A 23,135-nucleotide genomic window follows, 5' to 3' on the forward strand; every position below is an offset into this window, starting at 1 on the left:
TGTTGTGAAACTGATGAAATTGGAAGTGGCTGCTTAAAAAGTTATCCGTCTCCATCCTGCATGTTTATTCTGATCCACCGCCACACAACGAACCCTCACGTTACATGAGTAACCCACTGCAAAGCACACTTACAATGATGGTTGAGATCTTCATAGTCATTTTCTGGAAAGATCTCTTTTATTTGTCACATAAAGACACACACATATAGTGGTTTAAACACTGTGCAGATATTTTGCAACATTTCCCCTATGTGAGTGTTGACATCAGTCTTGTCCGTTGTGTTAGAGGAGTGTTAATGAAGAGGGTGCAGCACCTGGATCAGCTCCCATTACCTTAAGAGGGGTCATGGCCTGCTGCAGGACGAGGCCTACACAAGACACACAAGAGCCAGTAATTACCACCTGACATCTGTTTGACATGCCTCATGCTTGAGAGGTTGAAAAGACATTTTGTGTTCCTAAAAAATGTGGAAAAAAGAAGATTAACAGTTTTCATGCGGACAATTTTTACGAGTTTAAAGTAGATGAAAACTGCTCACAGTAAGGTCTTCGGATTATCCAGAGTAACTGGAACATGGTTTCTCCAGAGAGATGTTGCTATTGAATTTCTTAAAGGTCATTTTTCAATGCTGTGAGCACCACAAACAAATGTCCATTCACCTCCATCGCATTAGGGTGGAGGCAAAAATCTCAAAACCAAAACTATTTGCATGGTCACTTGTTGCAAATAAGAAAATATGTGTGTGTTTTTTGTGAACAAACGACCAAACAGTACTAACACTTTTCATTTCTGAGAAAAACCCACCTGCTTGGGCCTCAGCCCATCATCTCCTTTCTAAATAAGGACGACTAATGATTTTTAGTAATTCTGTTTTGATTGTAATTAAATCAATTTGAAGTGGATAAGTGTGTGATTTCTGAGATAGGAGGATCTTATCTTACCTAAACACCACCTTAAACTCACTGAATGTGAATGAACTCTACAGCAAACAGCTTGTTGAAATGAATGCTGCACACAGTGGACAAACAACTAGCTGAGGAGGCTACAGAAGAAGTTAGTGAATTAGCGCTCGCTATTTGAGCTAACAGGCCAGAGGCCTGAAGCACTGAAAGGTCGCCTTGATTGACACCGTCAGGGCGGAGCCGACTGCGTGTGTCAGCTACGGCCTAAGGCCGCTGGTAAGCCAGCCTCAGGGGTGGGTGCTAATGGACGCAAGTCATTAACATCCTCTTTACGGTCCCCTTCACACACTCTGTCCCTTGTGTTTCAGCGCCGGGTGCCACCCGACCCTCCCATCTACTTCCAATGAGCCACAGCGATTCTGCCCCCTTCTTCCAAATTACAAACTCTGCGCTTGCAAGCGCGCTCACTGCCACCCCTTAAAGCTGCTTAATTATGGTCATTGGCACCAAGTCTGAAAGCTCCCTTTATCCCCCCCACGCTCCAGAAATAGGCCCCGCTGAAGCACACAGGCAGCCCAGATCAAACGCTCCCCATAGGGAAGGGGTCATTACTGGTGTGCAGGGCGGACACAGCCCAATGGGTGCTGGGCCACGCCTCGAGCCCAAATTGCAGCCTGGGCCTCGTGAGGACACAAGACTGTTCTTTGATGCACGGCAAGAGTAACAGCAACACAGGCTGTTTGGATATCAGTGTTTACAGTGAGCTGTGTACTGTACATACACATAAACAACCAATACTGTGTTTTGCAGACTAAAAGCTAAGAAAATTGGACGCTGGGCTTGGTTGGGTGTTCACATGGTTCTCATGGTTTATATTTATCTGGATGTCATCGCTGTTTTACATGAGCAGCATGAATTGTTTCCAGGTGACAAAGACCTTTAGTAGTACACAAAAATGTCTTTGTATCTACAGGTGTATGTATATATATATAAATATATATTAGGGTTGTTATAGTTAACGCGATAATGACACGTTAACGCAAATTCATTTTAACATCATTACTTTCTTAAACGCATTAATGCAACTTGTGATTTTTAGGTTGTAGCGGGCTCAGTTTTAAAGCTAGAGGGAAGAAACCTAAAAGAATCCATTGGTACCAACCATGTCATACTAGCTTGTCACAAAGGAGGATAAATAACGCTCCAAAGAAAGTTACGCTACATTTTGGCAAGGAAAAACTGCCATGGACATTTTCAAAGTTGTCCCTTGACCTCTGACCTCAAGATATGTGAATGAAAATGGGTTCTATGGGTTAGGGTTAGTCAAGTCAGCACACTGACAGCTGTTGTTGCCTGTTGGGCTGCAGTTTGCCATGTTATGATTTGAGCATATTTTTTATTCTAAATGCAGTACCTGTAGGGCTTCTGGACAATATTTGTCATTGCTGTGTTGTTAATTGATTTCCAATAATAAATATATATACATACGTTTACATAAAGCAGCATATTTGCCCACTCCCATGTTGATAAGAGTATTAAATACTTGACAAATCTCCCTTTAAGGTACATTTTTCTTTGATTAAATATTTTAACAGATTGACAGCCCTAATATATATACAGTATTTGTATATATGTCTGTGTATATATACGATAGCCTATATGTATATTTATGTATATGTATATGCACCATCATATTAGCTTACTACTTTTTTATTTAATTATTTATTTTCTTGTTTTGATATTTTTTTCTGTTTTTGTTATCCTTTAATTTTTTTTCCTTGTTTTTATTCTTGTTATTTTCTTTATTTCTCTATTTATTCTAAGTTAATAATTTACTCAAATTTGACTTTTTCACTATAAAATATACAAACCTTGTAGGAACAATATAAGTATGAAGAAGATCAAGTAGTAAAAATGTATAAATTATATAAAAAGTACAACGATTAAAAAAAACAAAAACTTATTACATTGTCTATGTAATTTTGTCTATTTAAAAACACTTACGGGAAGTAACGTGAGCTGCGTCATTTTCAGCGCACGTGTGGACGTAGAATAACCTCATGTCACCCAACAAATAAATAGGTTGTAGAGACAGTCACCTCTGTGTAGGTGTGTTTTCATGGCGGGCAGTGGCTGAGGTTATGGAGGTGGTGGCGGTGCACCAGACAGTGCTGTCTCTCTCAGCTCCACTGCACACAAGAAGACTGTTCATACCAGGAATGTGTGTGTGTGTGTGTGTGTGTGTGTGTGTGTGTGTGCCGAGTGGGTGAATAAATGCACATGTGCATGTGTGTGTGCGTGTATATGTGGAGTGTCTCTGTGGTTTGTGTTTTTCCTTTACAGGTGGTTGTGTCCACTTGTTTGTGTTGCTGGTTCTGTCTCCTTCCTGGATGGTTTGCTGATGCACAAGGGGAGGTGGAAAGCGGTAAAACAAGCTCCTGTCTGCTGGGATTTATGTTACACTCAGTTCCATGTCGAGGTCTTTCTATATTTATTTCTCTTTGTCTTTTCCCTTTTACAGTAACTGTCACGCCCTACTCTACACTGACTCCTTTTGTCTTTGTACTTTTGTCTGCTAAATCCTCTCCATCTCTCTCCGTTTCCTTTCGTTCTGTCTCTTCCTCTCTCTCTCTCTCTCTCCCTGTCATTCCTTCACCACAAGCATTTCCAATGCTGGCACACCAGAGTAGACAGCCACCCTGAAAGCAGTGCCACGACCATAATGAGCATGTTGAGTTCTCATAATAACACCAGAATAACCTGCTGGGGGAGACCATGTCTTTTGGGGGCCGGCTCTCAGACCTGCTACCCTGGATTCAGAGTGTCAACACCACACAGACCTGCGCTTGTTGAAGTGTGAAATATGGAGTTGACTTTCCCCACTATGTGCTGTTTATAGACTGATTTCTGCAGTGTTAGCTATTTTCTTACTGTATTTTGGTGTTCAGGGTTTGAGATGTTGTTGTAAGGTGCTAAAATGATGCACATTTACTGTAATCTTAACACAGTGCCTTTTGCTCTGTTTTTAGGGACTGTAAACAAATTATTAGGAAGGAGGGGGGAAGGTTTTTCTTTTTGGTAGTCTAAAAAGTAATTTTTTTTTACAACCGTATAACAGCTCCCACCTCCCCTTTACTCCATAACAGAACTGTCACATAAAGTGACATTGACAGCTGTCGGTTAAAAAAATAAGAATGGCTGGAATATTTAACAGGACTTTTTTTTGGTTTTTTATCCCATAATTTGACCAATTGCTTAAAAGAAATATTAATCCATCAACATATTTAAGTTTAAATTGGAGTACACTATCTTAAACTTGTCTAAAAGTTGTAAAAACAACATTGAGATTTGGGGGCGGAGGGGTAGAGCAGGTTGTCCACCAGTCGGAAGGTCGGTGGTTCGATCCCCGGCTGCTCCAGGTCACATGTCGCTGTGTCCTTGAGCAAGACACTTAACCCCAAATTGCTCCCGAAGGCATAGCCATCGGTGTGTGAATGAGTATTTGGATTAGATCCTGATGGGCAAAGTTGGCACCTTAGCAGCCTCTGCCATCAGTGTATGAATGTGTGTTTGAATGGGTGAATACTGACATGTAGTGTAAAGCGCTTTGAGTGGTTGGAAGATTAGAAAAGCGCTATATAAGTCCAAGTCCATTTACCATATCATCATCTTTTAATATGCTACGGTAAACTTGTTAGAAAATAGTTGCTTATTTACACCTACAGCAGTTACATTGCAACATTATCATTCACGCTCTTTTAGCTCTTTCTGTTTTTTGTCTCTATAGTCGACAATATAGAGCAAAAACACTGCCGCACACTGTCCTCTTCACTGGCAGTCGGAGAAGTTTAATTGTAACAACGCTTCGTTTACACAGACCTTCATCAGGTTTTTTTTTTTCAGGAGTCTATTTTGAGTTCTTCTCTAACGCACCTGTCAACGTACAGGTGTGCAAAAGCCGGATATAGACTGTGGGTATAAGCCTGCCATTGGCTGCATATTTCCTATCTAAATTTACAAGGGCATCATCGCTGCATTCTGGGATTAGCGCCGCCCAAGACAATTGTGATTGGTTTAAAGAAATACAAACAAGCCAAAGTGTCCCCCCCGACAGCAGAATGATAATGGGTGCAGCGGCCACACTATTCTCCAGTGCTATGGAGATTGGTCTGGCTATGGGAGGCTATAGCCTGCAGGAAAAATATCTTGCAATATGTAAAAGTGGAGCAGAAGAGTCCTGGACTATACAGCTTTTTGCCTCTTTTCATTCCTGACACATTTTTTTTTTGCCGTCAGAGAGAATATTGACACAGGACCAACTTGGCACCGTCAAAAAGGCGCAACACACCGGGGAAGTTAGTCCGCACCTGTGTGCGTATATAGAAGATGTACTGTATATACATACTGTAAGTGTGTGCACAGGTATGCAGGCTCTTAGATGTGAGAGAGGAATTGGCTGGATTGGGTGCTGTGAAATTCCACCTTTCGAGCTCCTCCCTCCATAAACGGCATGTACAGTAGGAGAAACCCTTACTTTAAATTCAAGGCAACTTCTTATTCTAGTCACAGTATAATGAAAGTGTGCAATTCACCTCCTGATTTAATTTCCGATTCACTGCTTATCATCTGTCCAACAGAGCCATAATTCATTCTTATTCTGGACACAAGGCTCTGTATTGAATTTGGATTGGGCCACCAGAGACCCGGGTAGCCTAAGTGGAAACAGCAGAGCCGAGTGAAACCTGCTCTCTCTGGCATAAAATCAGTGTCCAGATTCCAATGATGCCCTCAGTAAAAGGACTTCATTATGCTCTCAGAATATGGACTAGACAAATATTTGGCTTGGTCATTATGATGCTGTATCCACTCCCCCATGGAACCAGGTCCTACACCAGGCTCAGTGTTTCTGCATCCCAGAGATGGCTCACCCTACCCCCCATCAGCCTCTCTGTCTCCTTCCTGACACCAGCCAAATGGGATGAAATACAATATTTCCATATTACTGGAATAGTAAAAGAAAAGAAAACAGAGAGGTAGTAGGCTACATGTTAGGAGTACAATATGTTTTTGATAATCAGAGAAGATCGGTATTGATCGTGCCATTTTGATTGTGAACGACCCTGCAGCTCATCCGTCTCCATCATTCTGACATAATTCAGAAGTGGTCAGGAAGTGTCACTCCCTCAGACCCCCAGATCCCTCCAAACAGATGGTCTTTCACTCACATTTCTCAGCTCCACTACTCCCCTCTCTACCCTCACTCCCACCTTCCTCCACACACACACACACACATACACACATTACTATCCCAGGTTCCACCGATGACCAGCGAGAGACACATTTTTTCCTACCTGAATTGCTTCCCCTTCACAAGGAGGAACCTCTCTATATGTCTTTGATGTAGCCTCTATAGGTCACCTACTGCTGTAGATTTTACAGCATTTTATAGCGTCTGACAATTTCTGTAACTTCCTAAAACCAACAAACATTCACGCCCACTTCAGGCAACAATTGGCCGGGTGTGGGGAGGTGAGACAGGAAGCGGGATTTGAACTTCTCTCGCTATCCTAATTTTTCATTCTTTAGCCTACACAACTAATTAATTTTTTGTCTGTACAAATCAGTGGGCAACTTCCGGTTCTGAAAAGTGAAGCCAATGCTGAAGTGCCTTAAACTTGCATTCTCGACTCCTCTGTTTGGTAAAAGAAGTCTAATTGTACAGAAGTCTTTGAGTAAATGAGCCTACATCTCTCTTGATTTATTATCTCAGTAAACATTGTAAACATGAGTTTATGGTCTCAATCACTAGTTTCAAGTCTTCTTCAATAAAGCATGATGTTCATTTAGTAAATTATGGTCCCATTTAGAGTCAAACAGACCATAAAGCAGGGGATGCTTTAGGGCGTGGTTTCTACCACAGCGTTGTCCGGTCTGGGAGTTGTCCGTGTTTTTATTTTACAACTTTAACCCTTTCACAGTGTGTTTTCAGATCATGAAAGTTAATTGTAACATTTGGGTCACCTAAAAATGTCTTATTCACCAAGATGGCAACATCCAAAAACCAAGATGACCGTGACTACATCCACTTCTTATATAGCCTACAGTACAAATGAGTGCAGTCACAAACATAACGGAGAACTATGGTGGCCTTCAGGTAACGTAAAAAACATGTAAGGCTAGAGCCAGTGTTTGGTTTGTCCATTCTGGGCTACTGTAGAAACATGGTGTACTCCATGAAGAGGACCTGCTCCCTATTTAGATATGAAGGATTCATTCTAAGCTAACGAAAACCCAACGATTCTTGGTTTCAGGTGATTGTAAACTAATGAAAACATAGTTATGAATATTATATTACATTTCTACTAACAGATCCCCCGAAATGTAACACACTGTTCCTTTAAATAACAGTGACCAGCTGAGCTTTTCATAAATGTCTGATTGAATGTTCTCTAAAACTGAGTGCAAGGACTGGAGACCAGGTTAATACAGGTAAATATTGCTGCTTGTGTGCATACTGAATTGGCATATGCACTGTTTATGTGTGTTTGTGTGCAACCGCACTGTACACAAGAACTTTGTGTGGGTAAATTGCTGCCGTAAACTGTCCTGTAAAGCCAAACTGTTCCAGGCCAGTGGCTGTGCCTTGGAATCACTCTCAGATGGCTCTGATAATGGGATATTATCTGACTCACTGTGGCCGCAGTGACTGCAGGAAATTGGAGAATTTTCCTATGGACACAAGTCGTTGGGGACACATGACCCCAGTGTCCTGTCCACACCAGTGAGAGAACTTCCTCTTCCAGACGGTGACACAAACCATCACTGGGCCTATGAGTATGGCCAAGCTGAACGTTTCTTCTTATTAAAAGAAACCCTAACTCTGAGCCTGGAGACCTTACACAGCAAAATGTGGCTTACTGTACCTCTGTTAGCCTGAAGCAAGGGGCCTTAGGAGGTTAATCTATCAGCTTAACCTCCATTTATCAAAACCTCTATAAGAAACGGGAGATTGAACAGATTTAGGATGCATCTATCCAAACTGAAGCCTCCCAGCGTGTGCAGAGATGCTGCAGAGATGTCCCACGTAAGTCAAGACGCATGCAGCATTGGCTGAGCTCTGACTTTGCTGCCAATCTTAACTCCCTTACCCCCTCTTCCCCGCTCTTTCATTCCTCACGCCGGACCTCTTTTACTATTTCTGTGACCCTACCTCCACCTCCTGCCTCTCGTATGCCACGAGAGGAAGCCAAGTTTGGAGGGGAGAGAGAGAGAGGAAGAGCTTATCCTTTCTTTAACTCTTGCTGCAAAAGCCCTCAGGGCTATATAATAAACATTTCATTTCCTCTGGCAAGCAATAGGAAGGCTTATATCATGTAAAAGAGCAGAAATAGCAACTGAAAAATGCTTGTCATTCTGTGTTTCTCAGGCCAGGTTCATAGGGCTGTATGAAGAGGCTTTTCAGCCTGAAGGACATCTTATTGCAGAGAGATAAGAGTGCCTTGTTTTAAACAGAGTGAATAAAAAGGGACAGTAAAAAGTTCATAGCTCTTTCCATCAGACCTCCTCAGCTTATTTTATGTCACGATTCCAGTCATGTAAAGGTCTCAGTGATTACATTTTTATGTAGATGAATATTTTTTTTAAATTAGGGCTGTCAAAGTTAAAGCAATAATAACGCATTAACGCAAAATTGTTTTAACGCCACTAATTTCTTTAACGCAATCAATCTCCGTTTTAAAGCTAGAGTGAAGATACTGGCATTATATGAAACTAGAAAACCTAATGAATCCATTGGTTCCAACCATGTTAGACTAGCTTGTTGCGAAGGAGGCTGAATAACGTTACAAAGTTATGCTAAATTTTGGTGAGGAAAAACTGCCATGGCCATTTTCAAAGGGGTCCCTTGACCTCTGACCTCAAGATATGTGAATAAAAATGAGTTCTCTGCGAAATGCCCACGTTATTATAATCACATGCAGTTTTGGGCAAGTCATAGTCAAGTCATCACACTGACACACTGACAGCTGTTGTTGCCTGTTGGGCTGCAGTTTGCCATGTTATGATTTGAGCATATTTTTTATGGTAAATGCAGTACCTGTGAGGGTTTCTGGACAATATTTGTCATTGTTTTGTGTTATTAATTGATTTCCAATAATAAATATATAAATACATTTGTATGAAGCAAGAATATTTGCCCACTTGATAAGAGTATTAAATACTTGACAAATCTCCCTTTAAGGTACATTTTGAACAGATAAAAAATGTGCGATTAATCGCAATTAACTATGACCAATCATGTGAGTATTTGCAATTAAATATTTTAATTGATTGACAGCCCTAAAAATAATACATCTACATAGCCTTTAGAAAGGTGCCGAACAAAAGTATGGCTTTCCCTGAAAAAGATTGTGAATTAATCATTTAAAAAAATTGGCGGGTCCAAAATTAATGTTTTGTTTATCTCTGTAGAAGATATCTCACGTTTGATTCCCACTTCTAACAAGGCTTGTGAGCTAATAGTATAACAACGTTTGTGTCTCTGTGTCGTCATTAGTGTGGAAAAAATGGATAAATGGCTGAGATTGACGGTAAGCGTCTGGCAACGACTTGTTGTGAAGTAAATGCAATGGAACGAGGGGAGGGAGAATGCGACATCTAGAAAATGTTTTCAATAGCACCTTTAATTACTGTCAGAAACATTTAGCAACACTTTTCTTGACTATAATTGTTCTATGTAATATTCCTAATGATTTGATGATTCATCTTTTGATGTTTCTTCTTAAGGACTGTTTCAAAAGACCTTTCACAAACCTTTAACTATTATTAAATATTATTACAGAGTTTGGTTGGCAGATGGGATTTTTTTTTTTGGGATACTGTAAGTTTTTGAATGTGCACTTCTGTGCAAAGCCAAGCCAAGCCACAAATCCCATAGTGGTGGGAATAAGGACCACACTGATTTTAGAATCTACCCTTTTAGAAGGACACTTTGAAGTAGTTGCTGAGAGAAACCTTGCTTCGTGCTTTTTTTCCCAGTTTGTCTTCCATCATCTTGACACCATGATCCTCCCTCCGTGTAGTTAGTAGAAGAATATTAAGGAAGCCACCCCATCCCATAAACATGCCTCCAGCTGAACTTAATGACCCTAAATTGTAACTTTGGAGCCTATATAAAAACACAAGGTATTTTCCCATTAAAATCAAAGCTATGTGAAACAGCGGTGATCGAATGAAAAACATGGGAAAAAGTAGAACAAAGCCGCTTTGTCAGCTAAAGTGATTTTTCATGCCAACGTGACTTACAGCTCAGTGACAAGCTGGTACTTTCCTGACTTTCAAGTGTTCATTTGGCAACCTTTTCCTGCTCATTTAGCTATTTTGCGCCCTTTGAAGTGGGCATGGCGTAGGAGTGGTTAGATGCACCCAAGTAAATGCGGTAGCCCAAGGTGAGGCGTCAGTATGGTGGAAATTGAGTTTGACCTTGGACTCAATATGAGGACCACGTCATGCAGCCAATAATTTAATAGTGCTTTAATAACGCAGATATTTGCAGCAGGTTCTATATAAGTGCTCCGCCACCTCTCTGGCTAGACGAACACAGGGACCCTTCACACTCTCCTCCTCTTAGTGCCAGACTGACAATTATTCCAACAGATTGTTACACCCAACACACATTACCATTTGCTCCCTAGCCAAAATAAATACTGGTAATGATAATACTTAGGTTTCCTGCATTTAACTGCATGTGTATTTAGGTATGAAAGACAGACATCTTCCTTGCTCCTGCTAAACCATCACACAGTATGTGGGATGGCTGCATGGAGGATAAGGGGAATATGATTTCTTCTGGACAAACAACCAACCGTTGCTGCTCTCAACCCTTAATTGTTATAGTTACTAATCTGAGATCTACACCTTGCCCTTAGCTGCTCCCGTCTTCAAAGTCTGATTGTTGAATTACGTAGCCACCATATCCCTGGATTACATCATCTTTTTAGCCACGCTAACAGTCAGGACAAAGAACCTATATTGATAAGAAAGGAAAGCCAATTGTTCCATTGCAACGTCAGCGCCCAGCAGCAGAGCTGCATTTTGGACTGAAAGTGACTACCGGATGCCAGCAAAACGTTGCCTACAAAGTGCCGTACAAATGTAAAACTAGATCATTTCTATTGTCATATTTAATGTCTCTACCGAAATGGCCTGTATTGAACAATAACAAATATTTTAAATATGCATAACATTATAGCTATTTACTTATTTATTTAACTTTTTTGCCTGGCCGTTTCCCAGAGGAGCATAAAGAGAGTGATGGACATAAATGCTGCGATAAACGGTTGTTTTGGAACAGAGATGTTAATACATCCACCACGGTACAGGCTTACAGCATACAGCCCATGGGTGTATTAGAAGATAATAAAAAGTAATTCTCCTCTGATTTACATACGTGTCTTTATAGATCCGTGGCCACGGACTCATTGGCGTTTTCAGTCCAAAATGACGGCAGCGCTGTTATCAAAAAAGCACCAGAGTTTCGTCTCTCTTTGGTAAGGATGGCAATGTCAGTCTGTTGGTTGGTCAGCTGGTCCACCACTTTGGTCCAGACTGAAATATCTCAACTACTATTGGATTGATTGCCATGAAATTTTGTAGCTTAACAGCCGTGAGTACTAATAATAGGCATGTTCGTTGTTTACGTTCATTATGATGTGTTCATAAGTTCATAATGATAATTGTGGGGGAGTGGCTTTGGAGGGAGGCCTGAAGCGACGGACCCTCAGTGAGTCCACACCACTACCACGCCATGCTGGTATAATTTTGTCTCTGTAGCATCATTATCTCGTCAACAATTAATGATATAATAAATCTCGATCGCTCTGACAGATCCATGCTTTGTTTAAATTGATGTCTCCTCCCTGCTGGTGTTAGCATTTAGCTCAAAGCACTGCTGTGCCATATAGTGCAGCCACAGAGCCAGTAGCTGGTTGTTAACCCTTGGTCTTGTTATAGTGCTGTTCCCAAGAACCCAAACAGCTTGAGTGAATTCCTATCCTTAAACCCTTGTTTTTAGTACTTTTGTTATAAAATCAGAAGTATTTTCATGTTGCCAGTGGAATGCACAGCAGCATTTCCCAGCGCGAGCATATAAATGATAATGATACAGCGACAGGATGCAGAGACGCTGTGAGAACAGAGGGAGAACTGCTGGGCGTGGAGGTTATAAGCCCAACATGATGTGCCCACAAAGACATCTGGAGGATGACAAAATATTTGAGTTGATTAAAAGCACCACAGTTGCACTAATTTGTAGAGGATGTTTCGCAGCTTTATTGGTTGTTCCAGTAGCACCTATTCCAAATATTTCATCATCCCACGCCTGATAAACCATTATAATAACGTCAAGAGTCATATCATTTTTGTTCCATTATCATATTAAAGACACAAAGACTGTTTGTATAATGCCTGCAGTGGCCAAATTAAATCTGCATAATTCCCTTCCTGTCAAACATTGTTGAATGGTTTTATGACTCAATAAGTGTTAGAATCTGGAAATAATCATTTTTTTAAAACAGATGCAGGCTTAAGTTGAAGGCGATTAATACATCATCAAAATATTTTGGAAATAATTACAACACGGTATGAACAACCTCCTCTGTTGGACAGAAAATAAGGAGCTTGTTCCATAACATCACTGTAACTGTAACTGCTTTTATTGCATATTTCCACCATCTTGCCTCACATTGTCTTCATTGTGCGTTTATGCCGGTTTCCACTTTCTCATCCAGTGACTGACACATGAGAAGACAAGACTTACAGTATGCCCTCGTAATGGGCAGAGTTAACCTGAATTAGACCATTTTGATGTGTGGAGATGAATCTTTAAGTATGTGCATTGGGGTATAATGCACCAAGATTCTGATTTTGCTATTTTATTTATTAGCTTGCCTTGTTTTTTATTGTCTTACTGTTGGTGTTTCAATGGGTAATGCTGGGTTTCTCAACCTTTTGTGGGATGTGGCACCATTTTTAGGTCCCAAATTTCTCATAAAGCCAGAAATTCAAAAGTTTTCATGCATTTTGAGTAAAACATATACTTTTCTATTCTATTTAAAGATTACTTTATGCATGACTTATAAGATAAAGGGTGAAACTTTGGAGAAAATGCCACATTTCAGCCTGATTGGAGGATTGTAATAAACGTTGTTTATGCTGTGATCACGTTAAGGTCAAGTTTAACTGACACAGAGCAGGACAGGGCATAAATTACCACAGTAACAGACATTCCCCCAGTTTCTGTAATGAAGGCTTTTCTGTGAGTCATATTTTTTGGAAATGAAAATTCAGGACTTCCCAAAGTTTCAACTGAACACATAAGGTTAACACTATACTCCACCTTTCTGGAATAACTCCTCCAATTTTCATCTTAAATTCTTCAAGAATCTCGACAGCTATTGGATGGATTGTCATGAAATTTGGTACAAACATTCATGGTTCCCAGATGATGTATCCTAATGACTTGGTGACAATTCTTCTAGTGCATCACAAGTTCAACATTTAAATGTATCCTGCAAAAATAGTGACATTCCCACCAGCCTCAGCAGAACTTTGTGTTTAGTGCTAATTTACAAATGTTAGTCTTCTGCCTTCACTATGTGTGTAGGTGCATCGCTACGCAGCGAGCTAAACACACTTCCAACTGTTTGAAGTTCTGAAACTGCGAAAACAGTATTGGACAACTAATTCAATGATAGCATCAATAGACCATGTTGAAACCTTAAGTTGTGCTTACTGTAGGTGGTTCAAAGTTATTTGAATTCAAGTTATTATTCGTTTTTTTATATCATATTTTTTGGTCACCTATACATTTATACAAGTGTTATACTGATGGAAATACATACCAGCTCATACTGTACAAACCCAATCCATTTTTCCTAATATTGCAAGAATTTGTCAACCGGTAGATTTAGCGAAAAAGTCATTTTCTCCATACTTTGAATATTAGTTGCAATACCTATCCAGTAAGTCTTTGTTGGAGGTTCAAATTCAAGTTATTTTTAAACAGAGTTTTATAAATAAAATAACAGCAAGTGTACTTTTTAAGCGTCATCCTAAATCTACATGCTGTAGCTCAATAATCAGCTCCTCTGGTTCAACAGAGAGTACTTTGCTCAAAAGAATAAAAAAATATCTTGGATCTCAACTGATGGATCTCTTGTCTGCTGATGTTTCACCTCCTGATCTCAGGCGGGCTCGTCTAACCTCTGGGATATTTCAAGACATGACATCAGCTCCCACTGTGCTCCTCTATGTGATGATAATACACTACATACAGTTGAAGAGTGAATTGGTCTTTATATAAAAGCAGAATCCACGCTAATGACAGACAGTATGATTCTCCTCCAAACAAACAATCTCCCAGAGCTCATGACTTGCTTTGTGTTGGACTGTACATGGAGCCATGTTAATCTGCGGCTCTGGCACATGTGACCGCCCGTAGCCGGAATGACTTATACTTACATTGAATACAGTCTCTATGTGCCTCTGTTATTTCTGTTGGAGGGAGGGAGCCGAGGAGAGATCAGTGCCATTTCCAGTGGCAGTCAACGAACGCTGCACGGCCCTCTCGGGGAACAGGAGGCTGTGAAACGCTTCGAGCTCCTTGCGTGTTCAAGTAAACACCCTCTTTTGGTCCGGGGCCCCTCCAAGGGTCAATACACTGTTACATCACAAAAGCTGGATTCATGGTTAGTTGCTCCAAGGTCTAGAGAAGGAGAAGAAGGGCACAGTGCTGCCTCTCATGTCATGTTTAAATGATTACCTTTTGGGGGCTATCTCCTCACATTATTCTCGTCCCTCTAATCTCTCACTCACTTCCTTTCTTATTCAATGAATGTCTTTTCTTTCATTTTATTATAAGGCTCCCTCCTTTCATTCGTAATGTTGTTCTCTTCATTTTTAGCACAACAAACACCCTTTCTTTCTGTTTTCTATTTTTCCTGGATCCAGGTAAATGAAGGCTCTGAGAGAGAGAGAGTTTGGTGACTGCGGCCACCGCTGCCCACACCACGACGTAAAATGTGCAAACCCTTAGGTGGAGTCGGAAGTGTAGGAGGAATAAGATGTGTGTCTTTTGTTGACCGACAAACCGGCAGCATCACAGCCGGAGTTTCAAACTTAGAAAGCTGCTTCGGACACGTCTGAATCTACTCAGGAAAATTTCAACAACTAGAGGAAAATATTAAAGTTTTGAAGTTAGGGCTGTCAAAGTTAACGCGTTAACGCAAATCTGTTTTAACGGCACTAATTTCTTAAATGCAAACGATCTTTCGGAGGTTGTAGCGGGCTCAGTTTTAAAGCTAGAGTGAAGATACTGGCATCATATGAAACTTAAACTAGAAAACCTAAGAAATCCATTGGTACCAACCATGTCATAGCTTGCCGTGAAGGAAGTTAAATAATGCTCCGAACTTGTGCTTAATTTATGCGAGAAAACGGTCCTTTGACCTCTGACCTCAAGATATGTGAGTGAAAATGGGTTCTTTTTGAGGTTGTAGCGGGCTCAGTTCTAAGCTAGAGTGAATATACGGACATTATATGAAACTAAAAAACCTAATGAATCCATTGGTACCATGTTATACTAGCTTGTTGCGAAGGAGGCTAAATAACGTTACAAAGTTACGCTAAATTTTGGCGAGGAAAAACTGGCATGGCCATTTTCAAAGGGGACCCTTGACCTCTGACCTCGAGATGTGTGAATGTGTGAGATGTGTCATGGGTTCTATGGGTACCCACGAGTCTCCACTTTACACACATGCCCACTTTATGATAATCACATGCAGTTTGGGGCAAGCCATAGTCAAGTAAGCACACTGACACACTGACAGCTGTTGTTGCCTGTTGGGCTGCAGTTTGCCATGTTATGATTTGAGCATATTTTTTTATGCTAAATGCAGTACCTGTGAGGGTTTCTGGACAATATGTGTTATTGTTTTGTGTTGTTAATTGATTTCCAATAATAAATATATACATATATTTGCATAAAGCAGCATATCTGCCCACTCCCATGTTAATAAGAGTATTAAATACTTGACAAATCTCCCTTTAAGGTAAATTTTGAACAGATAAAAAAAATGTGCGAATAAATATTTTAATCGATTGACAGCCCTATTTGAAATACATTTTGCAAAGTGTAGTGTTTCTTTGATATGCATAAACACAGATCAGACTGCAGATTACTAAGTGATGGGCCCATAGAGGAACAATGCTACCTCTGGTGGTTGTATGTGCACAATGCGTGCTGCAGAATCACTCAGTCCATTCATTGAAGGTTTAGATATAAGAAAAAGATCTGTGCAACTTGGCAAAGAACACAGTTTAATATTACAAAGTGATTCCTGGAAAGAAAATCATATGTTGAACAAGATGCATATGGAAAGAAATTACCACAACAAGAAGCGACTAAACAAATACAATCCAATAATCCTCTTGTACACGGAGAGGGCTCGTTACTGAAAGTCTAATAGTCAAGAGACAGAACGAAAATTAGTAGCTAGCGACAGCCTACCATATTTTTCTTTGAGCATATACAATAATTAACTTTATATATACGTTCCCAAACCCAATGCTTAGCCATCTCCAGCTGTGTATTTTTGGTGCCAGCAACCAGGCGGAGGCCACTGTCATTTCCCAACAAGGATTCAGTCTTCTGCAGCCTTGTCTCATATGAAGACTCCTGCCTTAAACCGCCACACTTGTCCCAGTAAACCAAACCTTAATGACAGGCTTGTCTAAAGCTGGAGTCTGTAAAAAAGCCTCTGGGCACATCTATCCGTCTATGTCTATTTCCTCTATCTTCTCTTCATGTGCACTTTTCTTTTATATTTCTGGTTTTTGCTTCCGGTTATGGGAGAAAATGTTATTTCAGCTATAAAAAAAAAAAACTGGCACCCGGACATTTGTCCTGAGCTGTTTCGGCTTCCAGCAACTGAAATAGAAGATAAGTGTGCAATTTATAAAATTTGATTTGACTCCTTCCTTCTCTCAGACGCAGGCAGGATGCAAGCTCTACTGAAATCCCGGTGGGGCCGTGTTTTTTTCTCTCTTTTTTTTCAGGGCCTATTTTGAATGGGGCCTTTCTACAAAACTCATTAATATCATAGTACAGTCACACCTATATTCGCTAGCTGAACTTCCTGCAGAAATCCAAACAGGTCAGAAAGAGACAGATGGACTTTTGAGAATTCCCCGTGTTTGCCTCCCACTAGAACAGCAGGCCTGTGTAGAGCCAGGGCTCTGCCTTATGAAGGGCACTCACTAAGGCATCACTGAGACTCGTTTCACAGAAAACATCCATCAAAAGGCTTCATTTAACTAGAGATGAAAGATGAGCCTTTTAACTCCTTCCTCTACCCTGAAGCTGGCCTGTTGACTCTCTCATCTGTTTACGTTCAGACACATAAACATCGACACACCTTCTGTGTACGAGGCTCCTTCCTTCACATGATTAGTGATAGTCTGCATGGAGTCCTCAGATTTTCTACATGATGAAAAAATATGTCCCCCCGCCGCTGGATCAAATACTCGCTCTGTTCTGCAGAAGGTACTCCTCCGTGTGTTTATACGTGCTCATATGTGGCAACATCACTCTTCGTCATATGCACAGTATATTCAATTTCTGGACAGATTTCCAGTCGATAATTGCACCCGATTTGACTGTTATAAGCTCATTAAATGTGCGTTATCAGTCGTTATTAGCCTCATAGATGTGGGTCAGTAGGGGCCTGCTTTACTGCGTTGTAAAAGTGAAAGTGAAACTTAAAAGCAACACGTTCTAAGTACGGGGATAATGTACAGCAAGCCGGTCATTGTTGTGAAATAAACCCTGACAGGGTCTTTCATCGCCCTGAAGGGGATTCTTTCACAACAATGACCCGCTAGCTGCACATTATCCCGCTTATTACATGGCTACTTACTTAAGAAATCAATAATTTGACACAACAACGGTCCACCAGAGTACAACATCAGAACTGCGCCCATAGCAACGGTCTGTTATACATAGCAACGGTCTGCTATAAAGAAATAACAGACCGTAGAACGCCGTGATTGACCAATCAGAATCGAGTATTCAACAAAGCCGTGTAAAAACATGTTGTAAAACTGAATGAAACATTACGTTTTGAACACAGAGAGGTTTATTTTAAATTTTTATATACTGTATTTAGTTTTACATTCGTTTTAGTTTGGTTTTGTTAGGGCCAGGTATAATGCCTCAGAAGTACGTAGCATTATATACATACAAAATACATGGTTGGAGAACTGTGTAGGAATGGCATTAATGTTTAATCTTAGCGCTACTTTAGTGTCTGATATGAAGCAATCCTGGTACAGCGTCATCTCCTGGAGTAGCAAGTCTGTTCATTTTCTGTGGTTCAATGTCACAAGAGTCGACGGATATTCATGCTGTCTCCTTTTTTCGGTGGTGATATATTATAGCTAAAAAACTAAAACTGAAATTAATGTACGTTAGTCTTTATTATGTTTTTATTTGTTCTTTTAACCAGGCAATATCGTTTCAGTTTAGTTTTTCTTATAGGATGTCATTTTTCATTTAGTTTCAGTTTACTAACAATATTCTTCACTGCCTATTTTCATTATAGTTTCAGTTTTAGTTTACTATAATAACCCTGACACTGAACCCCAGTTGCTCCCCATTAGGCCAGTGCCTTGCATATAGCACGCTGCCATTGGTGTGTGTGAGTGTGGCTGTGTAAATGAGTAGAAAAGAGGAAAATTGTAAAGCTCTTTTAATAAAAATGCTAAATAAATGCAGCCCACTTACCACTATTTATCGGTTAAACCACATAAAGTAGATGGCAGTCACAAAGTCAACATTGTTTATGTATTTCTTCCTTTATACTCAATGAACTAAAGATAAGGATGCATTTATTCTCAGGTTCAACGTGGTGACAGTGCATATCTCTCACACACCTGTAGAGGAGGATTTAGGTAATTGGATGACAACCTACTCTACCTCTATTTTTATTTGTATGCATGCTCATTTAATGTCTCACCATAATATTGTTTATGATAATTTGGGTGCACAAGGGTGTCAATCAGTTGTGGATGTATGAGGTTAGGTTAATCCAGAGTCTTCAGGAATCTAACAACAGTCCTGCGCTAGAGGTAAACTCCTTTACCTTCCAAGTTTGTCAACTGATTGAAAAATAACTCCACTTTCAAATTTTTTTTGTGTTTCCCACTGTAAAATGTTGCAGTTAATTTGCCATATGGAAATATTTTGGCACAGCACGATCACAGCCTCTAGATGGTGAGAAACAGTACAGTAATCATCAGACTGTCACGGGGTTGACACTTGTGTCATGAAATTAAGGCTCTTTCACTGAAACGAGCACAAACAGTATCCAACATATTCATAAAATCTTCAACTTTGTACTTAAAAGGGTGTAGCCCTTCCTGCCATTAAAAGACTACCTTCAGTCTGCCACGGGGTAAGAAGGAATGCATGTGGGTGCGTCTGCTGCGTCCACACTGTATGTATAACATAAACTGTAAACATGCATCAAAGGAAGTGGCAACCCTGAAGCTAAATATTGCACCCCCCGCTATATAGAAGGCACAACACTGCTCACACTCGCACAGGCAGCGCTATAAGTGGTATAACTTGACTTAACTGACTTTCTACTAATTACCTATCGGAGAAAAATATAGAGGAATTTAAAGTACCCAGGTTGAAACACAAAAATACCTTGTCACACAGTACCTTCTTGGTCCTGGTTAACTCTGACATTTACTGTTTTATATCAATGCATTGAGAAATGAGGGTAATTATACTCCCATCTATCTCTTTCGTAGGTATCTGAAATTAAATATTATTTTTACGCAAGAGTTGTAATCCTATGCCGTTTTGAAGCCTCGAGTTTGGCATTTTGGCCATCGCCATCTTGGTTTTTGGCCGTCGCCAAAAGTTTGCAACCAGAGTGACACGAGAGGGTGGAGCTAAGTACATCTGAACGCTGAATAAGAAATTTTTAGGTGACCAAAATGCAATAATTAACTTTCATGAACTGAAAACACACAGTGAAAGGGTTAAAGTTCTAAGACAAAAACACAGACAACTCCCAGACCGGACAACGGCGTGGTAGCGACCTGTCAATCACAAGGTAGCCCCGCCCTAAAGCATCCCCTGCTTTATGGTCTATTTGACTCTAAATGGGACCATAATTTACTAAATGAACATCATGCTGTATTGAAGAAGACTTGAAACTAACGATTGAGACTATGTACTCATGTTTACAATGTTTACTGAGGTAATAAATCAAGTGAGCATTAGACTCATTTTCTCATAGACTTCTATACAATCTAACTTATTTTAGCAACCAGAGGAGTCGCCCCCTGCTGGCTGTTAGAAAGAATACAAGTTTAAGGTACTTCTGCATTGGCTTCATTTTTCAGGCCAAGGAGTTGCCCACTATTTCGAACATAACCGATGTGAAACAATCAGAAAATAACGTTTTATTTCTCTGATTCACTGCTGTGTTCTCACTAACGCCACTCCCTCTCTTCATTCACCCTATAGCTCGCTCCACCATCGCTGCTCTCTCTCTCTCGCTCGCTCATTGAGCTGACGAGGAGGGTACAACTTTGGATGCCATGAGTTTACAAACAGCAACCAACAACTGTTACATATTATACCTTTTGTAAGTGTACATAACGTTCATGTGAGACAAATTAACCCCAGTGGCAGAAGCAGAGAAATAATAACAGATGTTAACTTTATTCTCGGAACATGTTCCTAAACTGAGCTGTTTGTGGGTGAAACAACAGACACTGAGACACACTGTTCTGCCAGCTTCACTCCATATATACATACATACTGTGTCATTCTGTCTTAGAAATTCTGATTGTGTCTTATTATTTATCCTCTTTGCCTTTTCATCCCTCACTACATCACTTATCTCTCAGCTCGTGTCATTTTCACCCATTGTTCTATATCTTTTTTCTGTCTTACTTTCTCAAACCCCATAACTTGTACAGTTTCCATACCTTATTATACCTCCTTGGCCAGCTTGTGGTTAGTGTACAGAAATGCCAGCTGGACTGTCCACCCTTTCTGTGGATTAAAAATGTTATAAATGCTGACGAAGGAACCACAAACGATGGAAAACCTTTATGATAAAACTACACAGTCTCATGTAAACCTGTATACTGTAAATAGCATGACAGGAGGACACATTTTAGGCTTTTTGCTAGTCATTAGCTACACCACGCAAAGATAACTACGGTAATGTCCGCAGTTAGGTTTAAGCAACAAAACCACTTAGTTAGATTTCGGAAAAATGCCATGGTTGGGCTTAAAATAAGTACACAAACTAAGTAAAATACGTACGGAAACAATGTCACATCAGTACAGAAAACACGTGACAAACGCCACTAAAATAACAGAACTTACAAAAGTGTTTGGTTTGTCCATTCTGGGCTACTGTAGAAACATGGTGGAGCAACGTGTCGGACTCCATGAAGAGGACCTGCTCCATGTAGATATGAAGGACTCATTGTAAGCCAACAAAAACAATGATTCTTAGTTTCAGGTGATTATACACTAATGAAAACATAGTTATGAATATTATAATTCTGCTAATAGATCCTCCTAACTCCTACACATGGGACCTTTAAATGTTGGCTGAAACATAACCACAACAATCAAGCAATTTTTTTGCATTCGGAAATTAAAAAAGAAATCAGCTAGAATTAAAAGGGATACTCCAACAGCACCAGAGGTGGAGATATCGTAACTTTTAGTCCCTAGTATGTGTCCAAAAACATTGGATCCTTTTCCCGACATTGTGACTTTGCTTAATTCGAACTCACCAAAGTAACACAATAGCACAAACAAACTAACCCATCGAGGCAGCGGTAGACCAGCAACCCGTGTTCTGCGAGGTCAAATTACAGGTTTTTTCAATGGAGTCTGGTGGCTTTGGCATGAGCATAGATGGATACAATGGCTTCAGCTCACCGTCAGAAAGGGCTGTCTGACAGCAAGGCATTGCAGTGAAAATATTCTAAATATAGCGTACACTTAAACTGATATTGTTTTTTTTAGGTGGGCCTTTCTTTTAGGTGGCTAAAACATGTTTTGCTGCCAGCTCTGTCCACAATAGTACATTGCTTTGGTTCTGTGTGGTAACTCCTGTCTGCTTCTACAAACTGGGGGCGTGCCGACCGTCATCTACTGTAGGTAATACACTGACTATGGATAAGTACCTCATACAACCCCACTTGAAAACATCCAAACTATCCCTTTAAAGTATCCAAGCCTTGCTAACTCTAATGACATCATCAGGGTTGAGGATGTCGGCCTGATGAGGACATCTTCAGGATTAATTTCTCACACTTTGGAAAACTCTGTCATTATGCAGTTGTGTTCACATGTTAATACTCCTCAGGACAAGTAAACTGAACTTAATGTGTAAAATTGGTGGAGCACCCCTTTAAGACATTAACGGTTCTCCCAGCAGTGGCCAGGTTGTTATAGATGGAAGCCAGATGAGTGAAGATCCTTTGACCCGACAATAGAGATGCACAAACAGCATTCTTAACATAGCAGCTGACCAGCGAGGAGTGGACCGGGCAACAACATCACATCGGGCCCTAAAACATCCCTGGAGCCACAGGAAACAGACTCATAGCTCATAGCGCCTGCGTGGTCTATCCATCAATCTTTTGGTTTCTCTCATCCGGATGCAGACATGCAAGAGACTGTGAGAAAGAGCATGAAAGTGAGAAAGCATCTTCTTGGAACAGACGAGAGACAAAATAAGAGGGTTAACAAGATACAATAATCCCAAAGCCAGTTCTCTGGCACCTGATCCAAGACAGAATAATTTGGTTCAAGAATAGAGCTCACATAGCTGAGCATACCAAGTCAGAGCTATCATTACAGAATAGTTGCATCTCTTTCTCAATACGAGACAATGGACTGTGCAGACATAGCACAAACATGTTTTTTTCTCAAGTTGCATGTTACCATCCACGGAAATCTCAACTTCAAATAAAAATGAAAAGGAATTTCAGTAAAAGAAAATTATAAACGCAAGATAAAGTCCTGGCAGGAAGGCCAATAAAGAAGTATTATAAGATCCTCTATGATAAAATACACAGATAAAAGACACCAGTAAAAACCGCTGACCAAATCTGAGTGCTATGAAACC

General features: G+C 40.3%; 1 long non-coding RNA gene across 1 annotated transcript in view; it reads right to left on the reverse strand.

Moving 5' to 3' along the window:
• Nucleotides 1-155: 155 nt before the first annotated feature.
• LOC119478401 overlaps nucleotides 156-23,135 on the reverse strand; it is a 33,595-nt gene continuing 10,615 nt past the window's right edge. Inside the window, exon 3 of the long non-coding RNA XR_005204438.1 lies at nucleotides 156-368. This is a non-coding gene — a long non-coding RNA (uncharacterized LOC119478401). The remainder of the gene's footprint in view (nucleotides 369-23,135) is intronic.

The sequence above is a fragment of the Sebastes umbrosus genome, chromosome 19 (genome assembly GCF_015220745.1).
Source record: "Sebastes umbrosus isolate fSebUmb1 chromosome 19, fSebUmb1.pri, whole genome shotgun sequence".
Taxonomy (NCBI): Eukaryota; Metazoa; Chordata; class Actinopteri; order Perciformes; family Sebastidae; genus Sebastes; species Sebastes umbrosus.